The following is a 20,298-nucleotide window of genomic DNA, read 5'->3' on the forward strand; positions in this document are numbered from 1 at the left end:
GGTAACTTCAACATAGCCATGGATCAAGGGTCAGGAGGCCATTAACCAATATTACTTCAAATTGTTGACTGCGTGATAAGTTGTCTGCGAAGCATTCAGACCTAAAGATATTTAAATCAGGTTCTTCTAATTCTAGGTATGCAAGACAAAGTCCCAAAATAAAGAAAAAGACAAAAGTAGCACTTTTACCACACCTGAGAACTGAGAAAATCTGTAGGAAGCACTGCATAAAGCTCACGGAGGAAGTTTTCCTGCAGAATCAGGTGCCAATTACCAACACCACACTTATATGCTTTATCACATGAGACATTTTAAAATAAGGTAATAATATATATATATATATATATATATATATATATATATATATATATATATAATCATTTTTCTTGCTTCAAATACCATTATAAAATTAAATCGACCACAAAGTAAGTTTACATCCAATGAAATGAGCTTGACCTTCTGAAAAGGAACCTCCTGATTTGTATTTCTCTGTTCTTTAAATACTAAACATGAACATGATTAACTCCTCACAATATCCAAAAATACATAAATTATATAGTCTTTTATGCTATAGTTGCACTAGTATTTCTAATTTCCTCCTCTCCAATCATTTCTAATTCAGAAATACATTTCAAATTGTGCAGACTTAATTTAAGGAAGTTCCACCAACACCAACAGAAACCAAGCTTGGGAAGTTTGTCTGTTCAATAATAAACCCTTGTTCAGAGCCTATTACTGAAAAAAAAAAAAAAAAAATGCCTGCAGTGTCCATCACATGTCAATTCTATCTCGGCAAATTCCATCCTGTATCCAACACATAACCAAGTTATATATTTTTAGTTATCTGCTAGTCCTGTATAAACAACTTTCATTTTCATTCAGATATTGTCAATTCTATAAGAGTGTATCTACTATGATTCCTCCATTGATTCAAACAAAGGGCTTGAGTTGGTTTTCCAAACATGACATAGGATTTTCAAATGTCAGTTTTAAAAGACAAATCATGACAGCTTTAGTCAATCATCAAGAAATAAACAATTAATGGACAAGGGAAAACATTATAGTTCATCATTGGATATTCAAATATCGGACAAATATAGGTGGAAGACATGCTAGATGCATTCATGACTAAATATCTATAGAACAATAATTCTTCTTCTCTTTCACCAACTAAAAGGAAAAACTACAAGTAATATATACAATTTACCAGGGTAAAAAATACAAGTAAGATATACAAAATGAAATATAAATTGAGAATACATATGTAAACTATTTGAGTCAAAACATTTAAGTACATAAATAGCTTCTTTGAGGCTAAAGAGCTGTTCAATACCTTCAAATAAACAACTTCCTAGTGTCTCACTGCATAGGCCACGCCATTTTTCTATTTCTTCAGGCCTGCAGCTACATTAAAGGCCATGGTTCACTGCAATGAAAGATGTTCTCTAAGTATTTCCAAATGAAACAAAAACAATGTGAATCCATAGAATATTTTATCACACTCTACCTGAAAATATGTTTGATGGCACTAATATGTAGATTTGGGTTCATCTACCCATGAGAATCACCACAATCCTTAATGCCGAAACTGCACTTTCTTGGCCTTTAAAATACCATGGTGCAATATTGTCATGGTACATGTATCTAGCTATATACCCTTAGAAGACATCTCATCAACAAGGGTTACAGCTCTATCCACGTCTCCTTGGCTGCAATAACCGCAAATGAGAGCTGTGTACGTCACTGTATCAGGTTCTAGACCTCTATCAATCATTTCGTTAAAAAGGCCAGTAGTATCCTGAAGATTAGCTGATTTACAGAAACTGTCAATCAAAACTGTGTAACAAATAACATCATATTTTAGTTCCGCATCCTTCATTTCATTCCGAAAAGTTAAAATGTCCTTTATTACTTCCTTTTTCCCTTCTGCATTTGGAAGGGATCTAGCCCTTTTCAAATTTACTTTAAAATGGCCATAAAGCAAAACCGTGTAAGTGATAACATCAGGTTTAATACCCCTTTCCCTCATATCATTGAAAAGATCATGGGCTTCCCGCAAACAATTCTCTCTGCAATAACCATTTATCATCATTGTATAGGTAATGACATCAGGAGTCAACCCTCTCCCAACCATAGTATCAAAGACCCGTTGAGCCTTTATCATACCTCTGGCCCGACAAAGAGAAGATATAAGCTTACTGTACATTATATTACAAGGGGCATCATATGAAGACAACACTGCCTCAAATAGCAAAAGGGCTTTGTCATTTTCACCTTCCATACATAAATTTGTCAGAAGTTTTAAACAAGAACTCTTTTTCAATATGATTCCTTGCCTAGAAAGCCTCTTAAAAATTTCATAGGCCTCTCTTGTGTAGTCTGCTTCGCAATATCCATTAACCATTGCAGCATAATTGTCAAAACATTTTTCTTCCAAACTATTGAAAAACATCTCGGCTTCCTTCACCTTGCCCCTTTTGCATAAGCCTTCAATGATGATGTTGTGTGTAACAGTGCTGGGTTTCAAGCCTTCTGCCCCCATATTTTTAAGAAGGTAAAGTGCTTCTCGTGCAAGGCCATTTCTAGCAAACCCACCAGCAAGAACATTGTAAGTAACAATATCAGGTTTTAAACCCATTTCTTTCATTTCCTCAAATAAATCCAACGCATCAGCAAGTTTTCCATGAAGACAGTATCCATTCATCAAAGTTGTGTAATGCACAATATCTGGAACCATGTTCCTACCCTTCATCTCAGCAAGCATCCTCAATGCTTCTTCCATTCTCCCCAATTTGCAGAAAGCATTGACCACAATATTGTAACAGACTTCATCCACGAAAATCCCCAAGTCCTTAAAGTTATTGAATTGGTCTACTGCCTTTGCAGCCAAACCCATTTGACACAAACATTGAAGGATTGGGCTAATGATCGCACAATTGGTTCTGATACCCTTTGACTCCATTTCATTATGGATAGCCAAAGCTTTAATTATATTCCCGATCTTACAGTATCCTCGAACTAATTTAGTGTAACAGTATGCATCTGGGACCAGCTCCTGTTTTTCCATATCAAATAAGACACTTTCCGCTTTTTCCAATTTCAACTCCTTGATAAACCCACGAATCAAAGTAGTATAAGCATATACATCGATTGGCACATTTACCTCACTCCATGCTTGGAGCACTTGATACCCCAAGTTAGACCTCCGATGTGTGCAAAGCCCTTCAATATAAGCCACCTAAGTAAAGATATTAGGGGTTACTCCAGCTTCCTCCATCTCCTGCAAGATGTCAACAACCTCTTCCAGATCGCCTTTCCTACAAAGTGCCTTAATCACAATACCATAGGTGTAGACATTAGGACTCAAACCCGGCCTCTTCATTTGTTGATAAATGGCCACAGACATATCCACTTTACCACTCACAATCAACATATTCATAAGAAAATTACATGTCATTATATGCAGTATGAATCCACGCCTTCTTGTTCTAAACAAAGTATCAATGGCCTCATCAAAAATGCCAAGACTAACATAAGCCTTAACCAATGCATCGAATGCTCGAACTAACTTATTGGGCCCCTCGGCCTTAAGCTCCTCCACAACTGCTTCAAACAAAGCCAAAACGTTGAAACCCAAATCCTCTTCTTCTGAACCAATAACCTCCAACCAAATCGAATCCAACCTCATATCCAAACCTCAATAACATAGTATCCTAATAATCATCATGTAAGTTCCAACGGTATGCCGAAACCCATTTTCCTTCAATTCACGAAAAAATGAAAATGCAAGACTGGGTTCTCTTCTTAAATTGTTCAGAATTTCAATAACCCTCGATGAATCTAATTCCGCTATGTGATAACCTAAAGAACTTTGGTTTTGGGTGCATACAGTTTGTTCATCAGAAACTGAGTTTGACAAGTAAGGACTCAACTGGGCAAGCGCCGAATCTGATTTAAATCGAATAAATTGAGAAAATTTGATCAATTTGCTACAATATACCAACCTGGTAGTAGAAACCCACATGGAAGGTATACCTTCTTCTTTGCAACTCAAAGCCAATCTCTCGGTTCGGGTTCTAGAATTGAGGAGGTCTCCAATCTCTCCGGGGTTCAGCGAGAATATGAAGCGAAAATCAAATAGGCATTGGTTTGGAACCAGGCTTTGATTGTTCAAAAGTAGCTTTCCAGGCGATGCCTTCCTAAAATCCTAAAAAAGAAAAGCAATAACTGACCGAAGGACTGAAGTTCTTCTTCTGTGGTTTCGGGTCAGAATATCGGCTCATAATCTGGTAGAGGATTTTCTGCCAACTGATCTGGCACTGCTTACCCCTTTACTACTTTCTGAATGACAACGACAATGTACAAACTATCCCGTCTTCAGATTAATTTACATTCTAGAGAGAGAGTATCTAATAAGAGCAACAACTTCCATGGATGCTTTGTTTGCTTTCTAGAGAGAGAAACTGAAAAGATGGGGATGAATAAGATGAGGTGGAGGCACTATCATGGTGGGTGGGGAATGGGATAGAGATGGTAGGGGCTGTTACTGGTGCTTTATTTTTATTATTATGTGATTTTTAAAATAAAATAAAAAATTGAAAAAATTAAAATAATGAGCAAATTGAAATAAAAGATGGGATGTAATGCATTTACTGATATTTTAATTTGGAGGCGTTTTAGATCATAAATTTTAGACTTTAGAATGAATTAAAGAGTGGAGGCATTATCTAGGACAATTTGGCCTAGGCTCGTGCCCAGAGCCCAAGCGAAATTGGTCTTGGTAGCATTGAATATCCAATAAATTACAAAATGGAATATAAATTTAATTATAAATAATTTGTTAGATTAACGTATCAGAAAATAGTCAAATTATCGAATCACAAATAATTCTATCACAAATACTAATTCTTATCCAATTCGGATTGAATTAACCAAAATTCATTCTAAGTTCTAACATGTGGATAAATTGGTGACGGTGGGGTTAAAAAGTAGAGGAATTTGACTCTCTTTCGTCTCATTTTCTTCTTCAATTTCTTTTGTTGGTTTCCTTCTAATAGACCTCGAACTCCTTCGTATCGGTCTTTTCTCTACCTGTTAGCGTGAATTGTTGGTTGGTAGTTCGTGTCTCTTTCTTGCTCTTTGGTTGGGTCAGTCTTTCTTTTTAGGCATTTTTCTAGCTCGTTGTTTGCTCTTGCTGCGTGAGTGGTTTTTTTTTTTTTTTTTTTTTTTTTTTTTTTTTTTTTTTTTTTTTTGGTGGGGTGGGTTGTGTGCTAGTTTCCTCGTGATTACGGGTCAGTAGGGCTGCGGTTTTGGGTTGTTGGCTTCCCCTTTCTTTCTTTGCCGGACGGGCAAACGTGTGCCACGGGATGTAACCATGGGGAATTTACGCTTTGGGTGACTTGCTGGCCACTCAGTGCAAAGTTTTCCTTTTGATCCGAGTATCCATTTTAGTTATTCTGTCTTTCTGTTAGTGCTAACTTTATTTTTGTGTGCTTTGCCTTTCAGTTTTCTTAGGTTGCCTTCATCCTCTTCCCGAGTTTGGCTTCCCATGGGTGTTCTTTGTTGCCTGGTTTCTGGTCGGGTTTGGCTTTGGTTGCGATATGTTGGGGGGGGGGGGGGGCCTATGGTGCTATGCTCGATATTTCCCTGGCTCTGTTGGGTTGCCGCTGGAGGGGGGCGTTGTGGACGGGATATTGGCCGAACGTGGTTCTCCCAGATGCGGTGGTTTGGTTGCCAGACGGGTCTTATTGGCCGGCACTTCGCTGTTTGGTTTGGGTTGCTGTGTGGTAGTGGTGGTCTCTGGCTGCACCGGAGTATAGAATTGTGGTTGATGATAGAGTTTTTTTTGACGGTGAGACACTGTTCTGGTTGGACAACACTATGGCGGTGGTAATCGGCTTGGGTGACCGGATTCTTATTTTTGGAAGCCGAATTTGTTACGTCCTGCATGACGTGTCCCCAACTTTTTGCTGATATTCCTTGCTTGTTGTGGGACCCTTTCATTGAATTCTTTACTTAGAATTCTAAAGTGGTGCTGCACATCTGCTTTCAAGGTGTGTTATTATGTTGCAGTAGTCATTTGTCAGCCTAGTTCTGACGTGTGTGGTGTTAGTCACTAATTGACTCTAGAGGGAGGGGGGGGGGGTGAATAGAGTCAAGGGCCAATTTTTGCAATTTATAAAGTATTAATTCTAGCAAACTGTTAAGCACAAATCAATTGAAATATTCAAACGATACATGGGACAAGTATAAGAGAGATAGAGATAAGAGATTGCAAATAAAGACTCGGCGATTTAGCGAGATTCGGAAACTCCTACTCCTCGGCTCAAGGTCCCCCTTGAGACTTCCCAAATTCACTAGAGCTTCTCCTTAATGGTGGAGAACAAACCTTCAATTGAAGCAAGACCTTGCTTCTCTTTTTTACTAGGAGAACACCCTTCTCCTAAGCTTTCTTTCGGGTCACACCAACCCTTTACAATAACTTGGAATAGAATTGAATTGTACAATAAATCTCTCAAAGATAGAAGTACAAAGTTTTGCTCACGACTATAGTAAAGATGAATATATATATATGAAGCTCAGAATCACTATAGTGGAATGAAATGTTAGAGAGGAAATAAAAGCTCAATGAATGCTTCTTTAATGCTTTTCAAGAATGGTAGAATGCTCTATGTAATGGTGTAATTAATGTTGCAGATCAACCTCTGTATTTATAGATAAATGGTGTTCAATATAGCTATAACAGTTGGTTGGGAAATAATAAATGAAAAAGTTTTCGTTGTAGTTCAAAACCATAGAAGGAGCTGGCTCTTGTAAAAGAAGAGGAGGGGGCTCCCTAGCCTTGAGAGCCGGCTCTCCATTGCATGGAGCCGACTCCCAGCCTCTGAGAGCTTGCTCCCTATTTTGGGAGCCTGCTCTTTGGTTGGAAGAATATATTTTTCATTAAAAAAGCCTCCTGGAATGTTGAAAGCATGCTCTGTCTTTCATGGAGCCTTCTCTGTCTTTCATAGAGCCTTCTCTATTTTTCATGGACCCTTCTCCATTACTGTATGAGACTTAAAATGAATTTATTTAAGTCATATCTACACTTCATATGATGTGTGGCTCATGTGTGAATGTGTTCATAAACTTAATGAGCTAATTCTATGTTCTTTGAAAAATGAAATGAGAATGCTATGCATGAACTGTAATTTTGAGCTTCAAAATATATTCAAATGAACTTTGACATTAAATCTTAAGCTCTCACCATCCTATCTACCCTTTTCTTCATTTCTTGACCATGGTCGTTTAGGCTTGATGAAGACTTGCTGAAAAGCTTGATGATCTTTGAAGTCCGAGTTTTTCTTTAATTTCTTGCAACTTTGAGGCTTCCTTGAATCCATAGCTTGAGTAATTGGAATGCTTGGAATGGATCTTTTAACTCAACATTGAGGATTGAATATAGATCAACTATATATCACTCAATGAAAATATTAGTACTTAAATATCATTAATGGTTTGTAATCATCAAAACATAAGATTGACCTTTAGAAAAAATCCTTAGGCCAACATGTGGTTAGTCTGGAATGTAGTAGTGGATACGCCTTTTGCATTAGCGTCGGGGTGATAGTTCTGGTGGGTTAGGCTTTTGCGTACGTTGGACTTTTAAGTATGGCGTCTAATGTAACTGACACCTTTTCCTGACTTGTCAAGACTTTGATCTTGACTATAAGAGGTGTTAGTTAAGTTTGGTTGGTTATGTATTTGTATTTGATGATGTTAAATGTCTTTCTGGTTCTATGTCTTTGGCCGGTGTTCTTGTATGTAGATGCCGTATGGCTTCTTTTCTTGCCAGGATAAAAAAATTAAAAAAAAAAACATGAACAGGGCTGGATTGAGTTTACACAATTGAGAATTCCTTTTTTTTTTTGTTTTTTTTTAGGCAGGAAAGAAAATTTTATTGATGAGAAAAATTACACATGATTACAATCCATGAACATTGTTTCAAGAATCATTTTGAGAACATCATCAAAAAATATTTTAACACCATTTTTCCTTTAACCCCAGATGACTCAATAAATAAGCTATGAATTAGTGTTCCTACAAACCTAATTTTGTATATGTATATATATATTAAGAAAGAAAAATATTAAAAGACAAGTTTTTGTGTTTTGATTAAAATAAAATCAATTTCAAACCCTTAGAAACAATTATAAAATAACATTATTTAAACTTAGGGCTGACAATTCGTGTTAACAGGTCGTGTCAGAGCATGAGTATTCTGTTATATGAGACGACACGAACATAACACAATTATTATACACGTACAACCCGTTTAATAAATAAGTTAAGACTTGACATGACACGATAAGACACATTTAAGTCATTTTATTATACGTTTAGCTACACAGGTATTTTTTAACATGAATGCGACACGTTTAGTTCGACGGGTTGACAGGTCAAAAACGCACACGATATGTTTAATCACCGTGTCTATTCGGGTAGACACGACTACAACACACAAATACAATTAAGTCAAACTCAAACCTACTTATTTCGTATCGTGTCAAATCTTGTCACCCCTATTTAAAATCTACCTTTTAAAGTCAAATTTTAGATATAATTTAGTATAATTTTTATTTTTAAAACAGAAGATTGACCTGAATGTTCAAGTTTGCATAAAAGTGTGTGTAAGTTTATTATCAAATTTTATTTTAATTTATGAAAATCAGTTAAAATAATTGAAAAATATTATTGCAAAACTATTTAATGTATGATCTTAAACACATTTGCAAGATAGGTGCATTGATTGTATATCTAAATTAGTTTTTATGAAAGAAAACAATAGTTATCAAACACTATAACAAGACATGTGGACAATAAATTATGATACTATTAGCATCTAGAGATGAGTGTCACCTAAAAATACTATAAATTGTTTCTGATCATGAAAAATGGATGATCTCTTGTGACTAAGTTATTTAATGTTAAGGATATAGTTTTCCCAACCACTTTGGTAAGAAGTGCCCAAATCTCATGGTTTTTCAAATAAAATTTAGATTGGACGTCATCATGATTGCATGACATTATACCTAGCTTGTGGGACTTCTTTATTCATAATTTAAATGAAATATTTCAAACCCTTTTGACTATTACTTTGTGCATTCATATCTTGTTGCTTTCATAGCAATTTATGTATTTTATGATCAGATGATTTGGGATCATTTGGTTCTGGCCAATTATAAGTTGTCATTTATTTAAAGTTTTAATTACGTAATAATTTATGATTGGACGGAACTACATGACTTTAGACCATCTTATAAATTCTGATGAGCTTTGATATTTATTGATGAAATATTAGTGGATGAACCCCATTTACAAAGTAAGGAATTTGGCTTCATTGAGAAAGGGAGAAAAAAGGGATTGATTCAGTTTGTGGAGAGAGAGAAGTTTCAAATATCTTTTCTGGTTAACCATTTCCATATTGTCAAAATCTTATCAAATGATAGAAAAATAAAAAATTGATCGAGTGTCTTAGATGAATTTTGATTCAGCATTTTAATTATAGGGGAGTTTGTCATAATTGCATAGACCTTCCCTTAAGGCCATTCCGCCAGCGGTAACAGTAATTTTTTTTTTTGTTTTAAAGGAAGAGGTGAACAACTCAAGTCCCACGCGAATCATTATAGTGTATGCAATGAATAAGGATCACTTCTTGTATTATTATCATGTGTTTACATTATGTACTGCTTAAGCAACACAATACATCATACGTCGATTACAATCAACAAAGTAAAATTGTTGTGTAAGCAATTTAATATAGTTGTAGCTTAAGTAAACGTGTGAAATTATTGCGTAAGTGATATAAGTTATTGGGTTGGCACAGAATAATTCGGGATCAAATGTAAGAGTGTGCATGTCTTTTAACCTATGAAAAAATACAAAAAAAATGTCTCCTTAATGGGTTAGGCTCTTTTGCTTGCTTTGGTACGGGCCTGAGTAATGGGCTTCAATCTATTTGCATTGTTTTGTAGACTCGGGCTATGTTGACCTTGTTGAGGAGGCCCATGGTTATGCTTATTGGGCCCCAAGCTAAATGGACTTTTAGGAAATGAAAATCTATAGACCCCCTTTTTATTTTTTGGTTTTTTTTTTTTTTTCAAAAGTCTATAGACTTGTATGTTTGTTAAGGCATTGATTGTTTTTTAGAGGTAAATTACTTCCACTTTGTCTAAGATATTGTAACACGAGCCTTTCCTCTTAATTCAAGAATTGCACAACCTATTTGTCTAACATTTTGGTTGGACAACATTATTATGAAGACTACGGTTTTATTTTTCTGTCCTTATAATATTTTAGTTGGAAATTGAAAAAAAAAAAAAAAAAAAAAAGAAGAGATAAAAGAAAACTCAGAGTTTTGTAATTTTTATTATTATTATTTGTTTAAAGACGAAAAATCCTTTCAACCAATTGATAAATCTTTAATATATGCAATAACTCACAAATCATATACATCATTTAAAATCAAATTTATTTTTGTATAATGGGAGAATTGAATTCAGCCATCAGACTTTTCATTCTGAAATTTTAATTTTGTTGACATATACAAATAATATTATTTGAATTTTTAATCATTAATGGAAGGTGGAGATAGATTGGGAGTTTAGTGTAATTTTTGAATAAGAGAAATCTATTTTATTGTGCTTCATTTTAAATAAGGTGAGTCTAATTACCCTAAGGGCCACCATTGGAAAATTTTCAGTGAGTGACAAAAGGGCGTATTACTATTTAGTAATGAATTATGGAATTGTAATCACCTAATTTGTAAAGGATGCTAGTACTGTGATCCAACATGTGGGGAATGCAAAGATGGCTGAAGCGGTGGTGTTTCGGGAAGGTTTAAAGTTCTTGTTACAATAGGGTTATGCTAAAGATGTTATTATTGAAGGTGACTGCAAAGGGGTTGTTGCTTTGACTCCGGTTGATTGTCTTGCTGCCATGGCTTGTGATGACATTAAACATTTTCTTAAGCTTCATCTTAAGTGGGTTTTGAGTTGGCGTCTAAGGTCTTGTAATAAGGTTGCTCACTGTTTAGGTAGATTTGTTTTTCAAAATCAGAGTAGGGAAGTTGATTGGGATGTCTATCCCCCATGGCTTCTTGCTTCTCTGAATAATGATGGTAATGTTTCTACTCTTCATTGAAATTTGTTTTTATTCTGAAAAAAAAAAAATACCTAATTTTTAATTTTAGTTTTTTTCTTTTAAACATAAAGAAATAAAAAAGTAGCTTTGAGTTTTTATTTATTTTTTATTATTATTTTTTCCACATTTTTAAAAGAAAGGGTAAAGTACAGTAACACCCATGAGGTTTGGAATAAGTACAGGCAGATGAAAGTTGTCATATTTTTGAACAATTACACCCCCTCAAGTTTAATAAAATGGACAAAGACACCCTGACAATGGTGAATTGACTTTATTACCCTTTAATATAAAATTGACAAATACAATTGACTTAAATACCCTTAAATCAAATAAGTTTAAATGGGTTATTAGGTAAAACCCATGTGATAAACCCAAAATCCTTACCTCTTCTTCTCTTTCCCCTCTCTTAGACCCTAACTGTGACGGCCCTGGTTTTTTAAGCTAGTGCGTCTTGTGATGAATCGAAGATTGACCCGATAACGGATCTAGATGCGGAAGCAAAAAATAAAACAATGTCTCCCAAGGCACAACACGCCTCTAAGACACTTTGATGACCTTCCATGAGGTCGTGAAACTCAATGAGAACTGACACGGAAGCAAAAGATCAGAAATATGACACATAAGCCCCCAGGGGTAAAATAGTTATTTTGAAAAAAATAAGGATTCGGGTGCTACCGAGCAAACCGCTGGAAAGACAATGAAAAACTAATCATGATGGACTCAAAAATCGCATGATTCAGAGTCCGGACGAAGGAGAAACGGCAAAACAAAGAAAAACGGACATATAAAGCAAAAAGGGTAAACTAGTAATTATTTAGAAATATCTGAGCATAACCGAGCACACCATTGAATAGACGACGAAAAATTAGTCAAGTTTAAATTTTTTTTTACTCGATTTGGAGTCTGGACGTGGGAGAAAGGTCCCGACGAGGGTCAGGACTGCTACAGTGCTGCCGACCCACTACTGCTGCAACTGAGAGTAAATACGGGCATCTAAACGGACTTTTTTGGAAAAACTCAAAGAAGAAACCCCCCTTAGAATCAAGTTTTCTACCCGGAAACATGAACGGGAACAAAAAAAATGCATTGTAAAATGCCCAGAATGCCCTCAAGAAAATCAGGTCAAGAGGGTAAAAATCAGTCACAACTACTGCCTAAGAAAAGGAAATGGGGCTTCGGGAGGTTTTTAAATTGCCTAAATTGAAAATGCAATCTTAAAATACACCCACAAGACCTCCGGAAGTTTCGGATTGATCGTCATGCTTTTCAAGAAAAAGTCGATGAATAGTACCAAGTACACTTGTATTAAAATTCAGCAAAAACCTGGCGGCAAGGATTTTTCGGAAAAAAAATGGGTTTTGAGGGCCAAGATGATGTTTTCTGGAAAAACACAAATAAGAAACCCCCTCCGAAATCGAGTTTTCTACACGACCATGTAGCCGAAAATGAAAAAAACACATGCAAAATACCCGAAATGCCCCTGGAACAGAATAGGGTAAAAACTCAAAAAAAATGCAACCTTAAGTTTTGGTTTCATTAAGAAGGGTATTGTGTGCCAAAGTGAACATGCAAGCATATGTAATATGATAAAGTAGACATACTACAATGGCCTACAGTTTCATGGCATATTGTATGTAACATGCATGAAATCTCTTACCTTCCATAAGCAACAATGAAGTTAAAAATTTGCATACATGTCACATAAAGTGTCTTTGGCCCTTGGCCTCATTACATACAAGTCAAATACATTGCATAGAGTGTACTTATGTACACATTACATAAACAAAATCAAATATACGTATTTTGACCTAAAAGACTACAAGTGGCATTTCAAGCCAACCTTTACAAGAATTAAAACCTTTAAGTGTACAATCATCCAAGCAATGATGAACATCACAAACCAAGTCTTCGTCGGGGTGAGTAAACAAGTTTACTCGTAGAGAATGAGCATGCATAGATTCGATTTCTTATAGATTTTTTAGACTAACATAAAACAGTTCAAAAGGATCATGCCACCTAACATTTATGTCAATGTGAAACTCAGGGATCATCCTAAGCTACTCATGCAATTGAAATGAACTACGACATGCAAGTATACATGCTCAAGTACACTAAACCGTATTAAAACATGATACACGACATTCAAGTACACATGCTCACAAGTATACTAAATCACGTTAAACGAGATAAATAATATCTAGCATACATACACAAGTATAAGATATATATATATATATATATATATATATATATATATATATATATATATATATATATATAGTACTCATAAATCAAGTATACAAACACAAGTATACTAAGCTAAACAAGTACACACAAGGTAAGTATACATGGCATAAGTATACTAAATGCAATGTAAACTTACGGAGCAAGTATACAAGTTCAAGTATACTAAATAGGATTCAAATACCCAAAGTAGACATCAATTCTCAAGCTATAAGTAATCCATGATTAACAACTCGAAATTAAATGTGAAAACAAATAGTGGAAAGATTAGGACATGTGGTCGCTAGACCAAGCAAGTATTTTTAGGTAATTACGACCCACAAGGTACTACCTAGTGCGCACTTATGACTTAGAAGACTCTAATATCCGTACTATAGCCAAATCCTAGCCATCACATAGTTTATGTCTTCACAAGCTTTCCAAAATCAATAAGTTCAAAACTTATATAAAATCGAATGCAAGTTACCATATTTCATGCACAAGTGAGGTTGAATCCACACAATTCATGTCCTAGAATTTAAATCTAAATAGCATATGATAAGTTATGTCCTCAATATGCAATTTATACATAAAGTCAGAATATTTTACAACAATTGAGCCACATTACCATCCTAAGCCACAAGCACTAAAAAAGTTTCAATTTAGTAACTAGCTTCTAAGGTAAATGATTGTAATATTCTAACAAGCTATATACCTACACAAGATACATTTAAACAAGCTTTGCAAATCAATGATATTTTATATCATGTTAAGTCCAATTACCATTTTAAGAGGCCACAAGTACTAATTATAAATCAAGTTAGTAGCATGCTCATAAGGTAATTAGAATACTACATTTTAAGAGATTTTCAACCTAATCATGGAAAGTCTCTAGATTTCAAATCTATCCCAAATAACCTCAAATTAATATATGTTAAACAACAAAGCATGCTCATTGCATATATCAAATCAAAAGAGCAAAATGAGTAAGACATCATCATGTAGATTTTAAATAATTTAAATTAATTAAATCTCTAATTTTTCAAAGTTGTTCGATTGATCCCAAATAAATATATGACAAGAACTAAGTCATGGTCATGTCATATATCAAGTCAAAAATGGAAAACAAGTAAGGTACAATTAAATAGAATTTAATCAAATTAAATTCATTTAAATCTTTAGATTTGAAAACTCATTCAAATGGCTCCAATTAATTATATAACAAGGATCAAGTGAAGACCATGCCACATACCAAGTCAAAAGTGAATTATATGCAAGTTACAACAATCATTAATTTCTCGAATTAACATTAAAACATGCATATCACTTGTATTTCATTACAAAAGCAATCAAAATGACTTGGAAAATAAACTATAACACCCCCTACCTCACAAGAGGATTGTTCCACTTGAATCCAAGGCAAATCAACACAAAATGGCAAACCCTTCAAAGGTTATGTAGAGGAGGATGAGGGGAACAAAAAGTGTTCTAAGCTTCATGGTCAAAGGTGAGTGGAAGGGCCTCAAAAATTAAGGTCAAAGCTTAAACATCAAGCTCCTCTAATGGTGGCTAGGGTTTTTTGTGAGGGAGGAAATGAAACAATGAGATGAAGTATGAGTGGAGGAATTAGAAATCCTCCACTCACTATGTGATCTTACACCATGGTCAACACACACAAGTCTTGGTCAATTGCACAAAAATCCCTCTTTAAAACCATAATCCCAAAGTGGCCCAAAAATAATTGCAAGACTTAATTTGGAGCATACACTTGTCACTCATCTAAGCATCCATTGTGAGCTTAATCCTAAGCCTAAACTTGTCAACCATCCAAGCCACAAGTGCACCTATCCTAGGTCAAGAAGTGGTTCAATCTCCACCCCCCACATGTCATCATCCAAGGCATCGAAGTGTCCTCACACAAATGTCAACAAGTGGACCAATGAGAATGTGACACTTGTCACACTTTTCGAAAATTGCAAAAAGATCCTTTTTGCAAATATCTTCCAAATTAAATTACAAAATGGTCCCTAAGATGAAAAATAATTATTGTACATAATTACACTAAAACCCCACAAGTTAAGACTATTACAAAAAAAGTTATACATCCATACCCTTTACAAGAAAAGTAAACACTTAGCATACTTTTCTAAGAAATTCTAAGAAAATAGAAATACACATTTCTAAGAAATCATATATCATGAGTGCATGCAAAAATGGAAGCAAAACCGACCACGAAAAGCGAGGTTGTGCCAACAAAGTGACAAAGGGAAAAAGACAAAAAGTGATAGTGTCGAAAAATGAAAAATGTGGAAATGACTCGGTCCTTAAAGGAAGTTGTCAATCCAAAGGAAAGAGACTCAGAAACCATTTCTGAGCACTCGAGACGACACTAAGCGACGATAAACTGAACTCAGACAAGAAATTTCAACGAAAAAAATTAATCCGTGAAATTCTGAGGAAAAAGAAAAGGAAGGAAATGACCAGGTCATTACACTAACCCAAATAACTAATATATATATATATTATATATATATACACACACATATTATCACCACCACAAATTACGCACACATATATATCATCAAGCAAGGCCTATTTCGCTGAAATTAACATACAGAAGGCAGAGGTAGCTGAACAAGGATGCCATGAACTGAGGTATCATCATTGAAGTCAGTTATATTTGAGCACTTCTTGTTCTGTGGAGTCCTCAGGCAAACGCACTTCATACAAAGGCAGACCTAGGGGTAGGCGAAGGTAGGCTTCAGCTCACCCAAAAAAAAAAAAAAAAAATTATCATACTACTTTAAGCCCAGCCCCCAAAAAAAATATTAATGGTAGCCCACCCCAAATTAGCCCAATCCAAAGTTAGCCCCACCCATTCAGAAATGTTAGATCCGCCTTTGACTTCATATGAATTAATCCCTACGGATTGACAAGCTTTTTTCTTGTTACGTACATATGTTGCAAAATCCTTCCTATCCCCAACTAGTATAACTGCTAATCTTAGAACAACACCTATTACATATTTTATCCTGGATATCTCAGCAGTTATTTCATCTTTGATTTGTTTTGTAACTGCTTTTCCATCAATAACCTTTGTAGAAGTCTCAATAGCCATTGTAACTGCATAATAATTCAACTGAAAAAAATTAAGCAAGAATATGAAGGTTTAACAGAAAAAAAACAACATTAAATCCACATGTGGATGAAATACAACAAAAATTGGCCCTATCAATCCATAATTCAGTATAAAGGAATTTTGCATCAAAGCATAGAACACCTCTATCATGTTAATTTCAGCGAAATAGGCCTTGCTTGATGATATATGTGTGCGCGTGATTTGTGGTGGTGATGATATATGTGTGCACGTGTGTGTATATATATATATATATATTAGTTATTTGGGTTAGGGTCGGAAAGAGGGGAAAGAGAAGAAGTGGGTAAGGATTTTGGGTTTATCATATGGGTTTTACCCAATAATCCATTTAAACTTATTTGATTTAAGGGTATTTAAGTCAATTGTATTTGTCAATTTTATATTTAAAAGTAATAAAGTCAATTCACCATTATAAAGGTGTCTTTGTCTATTTTATCAAACATAAGGGGGTGTGATTGTCCAAAAATAGGATAATTTTCATCTACATGTACTTATGCCAAACCTAGGAGTGTTGGTGTACTTTACCCTAAAAGAAAATAAAAACATTTACCTGTCACTCGAGTTCGTGGTTGTATGGGTTTAGGGATGTCTGAAAAATAGGGTTTTGGCCAAAGTTGTGTCAACCGCGAACTGTCACAAGGTTCAACTTCCGCTACCATTTAAAGTTAGTTTTCTCTCTCTCTCAAATATTTCCAAGAACCCTTTTTAGTTTCGCACTCTAGAAAGCAAATAAAGCATCCATGGAAGTTGTTGCTCTTATTAGATACTATCTCTTTAGAATTCTGTGAAGCTGTAAATTAATCTGAAGACGGGATATTTTACCATTGTATACCGATTTTCCATGTGGGTTTCTACTACCAGGTTGGTATGTTGTAGCAAATTGATCATATTTTCTCAATTTATTCGATATATTCGATTTAAATCAGGTTTAGTGGTTGCCCAGTTGAGTCCTTACTTGTCAGACTTAGTTTCTGATGAACAAACTGTATGCACCCAAAACCATAGTTCTTTTGGTTATCACATAGTGGAATTAGATTCATCTAGGGTTATTGAAATTCTGAACAATTTAAGAAGAGAACCTAGTCTTGCATTTTCATTTTTTCGTGAATTGAAGGAAAATGGGTTTTGGCATACCGTTGGAACTTACATGATGATTATTAGGATACTATGTTATTGGGGTTTGGATATGAGGTTGGATTCGATTTGGTTGAAGGTTATTGGTTCGGAAGAAGAGGATTTGGGTTTCAATGTTTTGGCTTTGTTTGAAGCAGTTGTGGAGGGGATTAAGGCCGAGGGGCCCAATAAGTTGGCTCGAGCATTCGATGCATTGGTTAAGGCTTATGTTAGTCTTGGAATGTTTGATGAGGCCATTGATACTTTGTTTAGAATAAGAAGGTGTGGATTCGTACCGCATATAATAATATGTAATTTTCCTATGAATAGGTTGATTGTGAGTGGTAAAGTAGATATATCTATGGCCATTTATCAACAAATGAAGAGGTTAGGTTTGAGTCCTAATGTCTACACCTATGGTATTGTGATTAAGGCACTTTGTAGGAAAGGCGATCTGGAAGAGGTTGTTAACATCTTTCAGGAGATGGAGGAAGCTGGAGTAACCCCTAATATCTTTACTTACGTGGCTTATATTGAAGGGCTTTGCACACATCGGAGGTTTGACTCGGGGTATCAAGTGCTCCAAGCATGGAGTGAGGTAAATGTGCCAATCGATGTATATGTTTATAGTGCTATGATTCATGGGTTTGTCAAGGAGTTGGAATTGGAAAAAGCGGAGAGTGTCTTATTTGATATTGAAAAACAAGGGCTGGTCTCAGATGCATACTGTTACACTGGATTAGTTCAAGGTTACTGTAAGATCGTAAATATAATTAAAGCTTTGGCTATCCATAATGAAATGGAGTCAAAGGGTATCAGAACCAATTGCGCGATCATTAGACCAATCCTTCAATGTTTGTGTTAAATGGGTTTGGCTATAAAGGCAATAGACCAATTCAATAACTTTAAGGACTTAGGGACTTTCCTGGATGAAGTCTGTTACAATATTGTGGTCGATGCTTTCTACAAATTAGGGAGAATGGAAGAAGCGTTGAGGATGATTGCTGAGATAAAGGGTAGGAACATGGTTCCGGATATTGTGCATTACACAACTTTGATGAATGGATATTGTCTTCATGGAAAACTTGCTGATGCGTTAGATTTATTTGAGGAAATAAAAGAAATGGGTTTAAAACCTGATATTGTTACTTACAATGTTCTTGCTGGTGGGTTTGATAGAAATGGCCTCGCATGAGAAGCACTTTACCTTCTAAAAAATATGGAGGCAGAAGGCTTGAAACCCAGCACTGTTACACATAACATCATCATTAAAGGCTTATGCAAAGGGGGCAAGGTGAAGGAAGCTGAGATGTTTTTCAATAGTTTGGAAGAAAAATGTTTTGACAATTATGCTGCAATGGTTAATGGATATTGCGAAGTAGACTACACAAGAGAGGCCTATGAAATTTTTAAGAGGCTTTCTAGGCAAGGAATCATATTGAAAAAGAGTTCTTGTTTAAAACTTCTGACAAATTTATATATGGAAGGTGAAAATGACAAAGCCCTTTTGCTATTTGAGGCAGTGTTGTCTTCAGATGATGCCCTTTGTAATATAATGTACAGTAAGCTATATTTTCTTTTTGTCAGGCCAGAGATATGATAAGGGCTCAGCGAGTCTTTGATACTATGGTTGGGAGAGGGTTGACTCCTGATGTCATTACCTACACAATGATGATAAATGGTAATTGCAGAGAGAATTGTTTGCGGGAAGCCCGTGATCTTTTCAATGATATGAGGAAGAGGGGTATTAAACCTGATGTTATCACTAACACGGTTTTGCTTGATGGCCATTTTAAAGTAAATTTGAAAAGGGCTAGATCCCTTCCAAATGCAGAAGGGAAAAAGGAAGTAATAAGGGACATTTTGACTTTTCGGAATGAAATGAAGGATGCAGAACTAAAATCTGATGTTATTTGTTACATAGTTTTGATTGACAGTTTTTATAAATTAGATAACCTTCAGGATGCTATTGGCCTCTTTGACGAAATGATTGATAGAGGTCTAGACAGTGACGTACAGAACTCTTATTTGCGGTTATTGCAGCCAAGGAGACGTGGTTAGAGCTATAACCCTTGTTGATGAGATGTCTTCTAAAGGCATACAGCCAGATACATGTACCATGACAGTATTGCATCATAGTATTTTAAAGACCAAGAAAGTGCAGTTTCGACATTAAGGATTGTAGTGATTCTCACAGGGTAGATGAACCCAAATCTACATATTAGTGCTATCACACATATTTTCAGGTAGAGTGTGATAAAATATTCTACGGATTCACGTTGTTTTTGTTTCATTTGGAAATACTTAGAGAATATCTTTCATTGCAGTGACCAATGGCCTTTGATGTAGCTGCAGGCCTGAAGAAATAGAAAAGTGTTGTGGCTTATGTAGTGAGACACTTGGAAGTTGTTTATTTGAAGGTATTGAATAGCTTTTTAGCCTCAAAGAAGCTATCTATGCACTTAAATGTTTTGACTCAAATAGTTTACATATGTATTCTCAATTTATATCTTATTTTGTATATCTTACTTGTATTTTTTACCCCGGTAAATTGTATATATTACTTGTAGTTTTTCCTTTTAGTTGGTGAAAGAGAAGAAGAATTATTGTTCTATAGATATTTA

At 35.2% G+C, this 20,298-nt stretch overlaps 2 pseudogenes; one reads left to right on the plus strand and one right to left on the minus strand.

The window, feature by feature from the left end:
- Positions 1 to 1,576: 1,576 nt before the first annotated feature.
- Positions 1,577 to 4,024, minus strand: LOC132266283 (pentatricopeptide repeat-containing protein At2g26790, mitochondrial-like; annotated as a pseudogene).
- Positions 4,025 to 17,402: 13,378 nt separating this feature from the next.
- LOC132266284 (pentatricopeptide repeat-containing protein At2g26790, mitochondrial-like) lies at positions 17,403 to 19,850 on the plus strand (annotated as a pseudogene).
- The last annotated feature ends 448 nt before the right edge of the window (positions 19,851 to 20,298 follow it).

This window comes from Cornus florida, unplaced genomic scaffold (assembly GCF_030987335.1).
Source record: "Cornus florida cultivar Cherokee Brave unplaced genomic scaffold, ASM3098733v1 CherokeeBrave_3.0.0_Hap2_Chr07, whole genome shotgun sequence".
In the NCBI taxonomy this organism is placed as follows: Eukaryota; Viridiplantae; Streptophyta; class Magnoliopsida; order Cornales; family Cornaceae; genus Cornus; species Cornus florida.